The sequence below is a fragment of the Nicotiana tabacum genome, chromosome 7 (genome assembly GCF_000715075.1).
Source record: "Nicotiana tabacum cultivar K326 chromosome 7, ASM71507v2, whole genome shotgun sequence".
NCBI lineage: Eukaryota > Viridiplantae > Streptophyta > Magnoliopsida > Solanales > Solanaceae > Nicotiana > Nicotiana tabacum.
Window position 1 is genome coordinate 42,748,866 of NC_134086.1, and position 5,008 is coordinate 42,753,873.

At 33.0% G+C, this 5,008-nt stretch overlaps 1 non-coding gene across 1 annotated transcript; it reads right to left on the reverse strand.

Moving 5' to 3' along the window:
* Window positions 1-4,465: 4,465 nt before the first annotated feature.
* LOC142162485 (small nucleolar RNA R71) lies at window positions 4,466-4,572 on the reverse strand. Its single transcript, XR_012693747.1, has one exon. It is a non-coding gene; the product is annotated as a small nucleolar RNA R71 (small nucleolar RNA).
* Between the last annotated feature and the right edge of the window lie 436 nt (window positions 4,573-5,008).

A 5,008-nucleotide genomic window follows, 5' to 3' on the forward strand; every position in this document is an offset into this window, starting at 1 on the left:
TTTCCGCTGTTTTTACGTTATTGCTTTGCAAATGCTAAAAAGGTATAAAAATGGATAAATGTAATCTGTTCAATAATTGGCTTGCTTAGCTTACATCAGTAGGCACCATTACGACTCCCGAGGGATGAAAATCCGGGTCGTGACATGTAAACTGGGGTAGAAAAGTTTCTTTATTTTTGTCTGTTTTGCTGTAATAGCAGGAGCCCACTAGAGAATGAAAGAAGTTATTTCAGAATTCAATTCAAGTTAGAAGTAGAGAAGCTCGCCTCAAGAACGCGAGTCGACAGTCTGAGATGACCAAAAGAAGAAGTATCAATCCATAATAAAAGAAAAGAAAAAAAGAAGTGAATCCAAAATGCAGAATAGGTGAACTGCTCAAGACATGGTTGAAGTTACGAGCATTACATGTCCCGTCTTGATCCGAAGAAGACGTGGAAGAATGAATCTGCACCTGCAGCTGACAAGCATCAAGGTTCAAATCAAAAGTCTGCATGAAGAACCAATCAAGACTCAAGATCAAGTTTCAGTAGATTTATAGATAGGAATCTTGTAACTCATAGCTGATAGGCTTGCTTAGTTCTTTTAGATTTTGATTTGATATAATAACAAGGACCGCGGACCGGAACCTCGACGGAACTATGTTTCACTCGACTCTTTCATCCTCTCCACACACTCCATCACTTCATTCACTTCTGAACTATACGTGGTCTGATTCCTTTATAGCCAAGGATATGTAGGCAGCTCAGATACCAGGGCTCGGTCACGATTTTTTGTCCATCTTTGTTTTGTCTTGAATAAGTGTCGGGTCAGGAACCAATTATGTCGCTTACTTAATTCTTTGCTCGAAAACACTTCATTTTTCCAAGCAAAGAGAGGCAGTTGTAAGCATGTAATTTTTGACCCGTCACGTTTTTAGGCTATTTTTAGTGTTTAAAACATTCATTTAACGTAACTTTAATTTTTATGGAGTTTTAATCAATTTTTACTTCAAATTACAATTTAAAAACACAAAAATATCTTTTGTCTTTAGTTGAAGGTCAATTAGTATATTTATATTTGTTGTATTTTAATTTTACTATGATTTTAGCCTATCTTTGTTTATTTTTCATTTAATATAGCCTTTGAAAAAAAAAATTAATAATAATAATAATACAAAAAAATAATAGTTTTATTTTTAATATAGATTAACATTTTATCAGGAGAGAATGAATTTTAGGATGATTCTTGATTTATTTTCACTTAAGAGGTACAAGAAGGCCCAAAACAGATCCTTCAAATAGGCCCAAACCGGCAGCCCCAATTCCCAAACACACTGACCCATCTGCCGACCCGCCTGACCCATATCCCTCTCTTCACCTACTTAACAGATCTCTTCGTTGAAAAAAAATCTAGAGCAAAAAGGGAAAAAAGTTGCGCAACAGCTTAAGGAAAGCGAGAGAGACAGAGCAGCTTTCAATCGCCCAAAAATAGACCCTTTCTCTTCATTAGAATACAACAAATTTCAGCCGTCAAGCTCCATTAAACGAGAGAGGCAGCAACTCCTTCATCGCAAAAATCAGTCACGAAATCAATGTAAGCACTCAACGACCCATCTCCTACTTCATCACTCAATAACCATGAAAACGGGCTGAAACTTAGCCATTGAAGTAATTTTTAAACTCCACCAAAACCAGTGAAAACTAGCTCCTAAATCACCGACCTAACTCTGTTAAACCACCTTCGCCCACCTTTGTTTTTCGTAGGCAAACGAAACTCCGTTTCATACATAGAAATATCCTCTCCTACTGTGGGAATTGAAGTCATTTGAGGGGTTAATAATCGTCCAAAACTCGAAGTAGCTGTCGAGTTCGTTGTTGAGAAACTCCCTTCAGTTGAGGTTGCCGAAGCTCAGGTCGTGGTCCCTTTTTCTGCTGAAATCTTGTTGCCGATTTCTAAAGCTTTGATCCATCGGTTAGTCATTCTGTTCGAATTTTTTATTTGGAGTTTTATCTGATAAGAGAAAAATATCATGCATAAGTTGAGCTGGAATCTAAATTTTAGTACTAATATTTTTCTCTTTCTTTGTAGGAAACAATTAAACTAATAAGAAAAAAGGAACAATGAGAAGAAAAAGTTCACTTTTCAAATTTGCAAAGAAGAACTATAATGCTGAAAATTAAAAGTAAAGTGGTATATGCAACTTTACAAATGATGAAAGTAGTTGTGCACATGAAAAAAGTCCAAGCAAATGGTCCACCTACCGATTTGGAGGATTACATTTCAGCAAACTTTACAACTACAAGCACTTGCAAGTTGCCAACTTGGGAAAATATATGTGAGAAATCAATGTACATCATATACTTTTCCATCTATAAATAGTACTACATTGAGCTTCTGATAAAGACACAAAATTGAGAGAGCTTCTTCTTTTCCTTGCTTCTTTCATTACTTTCTTTTCTTCTTTTAGCTATTACAGTATCTTCATTTCTAGTTCCGAATAAATTATAATATTGGAAATTACTCTAGCACATATTTTTAATTAAATAAGGGAAATTATTATCTTGAATATTTCTCTCTATTTTCTTATTTAATGGGCAAGAATATTTCCGTTGTCAGTACTAACTCCATTATGGAGTAACTTTTCTTGTGTTGGGAAAGTGATGGATCTTAATATTTCTATATAATAGTAGATATTATCCCTCAATTTCACATGTTTGAGCTGAAGTTTTTCATTTAAATTTTGTCTGCTTTATAGTTAGGTGTTGTTTAATTTGTTAACATCTATCTATTTCGCACTAAACATTAACTTCTTACTAATTCTGTAATCGAAAGAGGCGGAAGAGTAATATAGTTAATGTTGGTATTGATAAATGTTAACTTTTATTTAGTGACATCTAACTCTTATATGTTAAAATTGATTCTACACTTATTTGTAATCGAAAGAGACGAATATTGTAGTAATCAGTTATGACAAGTAGGGGTTCGAAAGGGACTTACTAAAAAGAGCAAGTTTTGGTTTAAACATATATTTCTGGCTCTTTAATATTACTATTTTGACGATCAATTTGTATAACGGAGAAGAATGCAATTAATTGTTCAACTTAAGTAATGATATATAAATGTAATCGTGAGAGGCATTTATACATTTGTGAGAAATAAAAATTCAAGGATAATTTTATCTATTATATAATAGAAATATTAAGTGAAGTTATGATCCCAACACCTTTTTATTATATTTGTGAAAAATAAAATATTTTCTATTGCTCTATTCATGCATTTTTAGTTAGTTAATTCAAAACTCAACTCTTCCTAATTTTCTCAAATAGTAATTAAAACAAGAAACGTCTATAGAATAGATAAACCAATCTCTGTGGGTTCGACATCTTTCTATACTATAATTTGACAGCGTACGAGTTTAAATTTTATACACGCCAGACTCTCGTCAAATTTTTGGCGCCGTTGCCGGGGATTGGCAACATCTACTTCAGATTAATTGTTTTGTGATTAATTTGAGAACATATTATTATTATTATTATTAGTAGTAGTAGTAGTACTAGTATTAGTATTATTGTTATCTTTATTTTTTTTGTTACTAGTGTAACTATTATTACAGTAATGCCTTTCTAGTTTTCTCTTATTAATAATATTACTACTTACTGTTTTCCTATCGTTTCTTTCTTCATCTTTTTAATTTTTATTTTTATTCTACTGTATCATTCTGTTGTTTCTAGGATCAGCTAGCTCATTTCATAAAAAAAACATATTTTATTTTCTATTTTTAATTAGTATCACTAGTTATATTAATTACTACTACTATTTTAATATACATTTTGTTTCTTTTTAGTATCACCACTACTATTTTAGGAACTAAGTTTGATTTTCTTTCAAAAAAAATTCTTTTCTTTAAGGAATTCAAGTAGTTATGACCTGCTCTTCTACAAAAGAGTTAGCGAATTACGACTCAGAAATTGAAAAATATCTTCGATTGCGCAGGAAAGGACAAACATCATCTCCTCAAAGTATAACTTGTGAAGAAATGGAGAATGAAGAGCTTAATAATAACCAACTTCCACCACATCAAGTGGAAGAACAATTCGATGAGGTGGCTCCACGACGTGACAGAATACTCAGAGATTATGCAAGGCCGAACTATTTTGAAGGAGAATCAAGTGTGAGGAGACCACCAATTGCAGCAAACAACTTTGAAATTCGCATAGGCTTGATTCAAACCATTCAACAGTCATGTCAGTTTACTAGTGATGCAAGTGAAGATCCTCACACCCATCTAATTTATTTTCTTGAATTAGTTGAAACTTGCAGGTATAATGGAGTCACAACAGACGCTATTAGGTTACGACTTTTTTCTTTTTCATTAAAAGGTGAAGCAAAAATATGGTGCCAAAGTCTGCCAAGAGGTTCAGTCACTACGTGGGACCAAATGACTCAGAAATTTCTTAATAAATATTTTTCACCTGCAAAAACATTTAAAATGAAGCAAGAAATCAATAATTTTATGCAAACAGATTCTTAATCTGTATACCAAGCATGGGAACGATTAAAAGCAATGTTAAGAAAATGTCCACACCATGGTATCCAAGATCCTGATATCTTATATATTTTTTATCATGGTCTTAAACCATCTACTAGAAATGTTATTGATGCAATATCAGGAGGATCCATAATGAGCAAAACCATTGCAGAAGCTATGCAATTGCTTAATGAAATTTTAAAAAATATTATTCAATGGCCCTTTGACAGAATGATTGTTAAAAAAGCAGCAGGAGTGAATCAAGTGGAAGCTTGGAATTCATTAGCGCAACAAATTGCAACTCTGACACAAAAAGTTGAGGCCTTTCAAGTAAATACTCAATCATCATCTCAACTTGAGAATTGTGACGTTTGTGGAGGTAATCATCCCAATCATGAATGTCAAACTTCAACACAAAAAGAGGAACATGTAAGTATGATCGGTTATAGAAATAATTACTCATTCGGTAGTCCCATGGCACAAAAACATCCAGGATTTCAA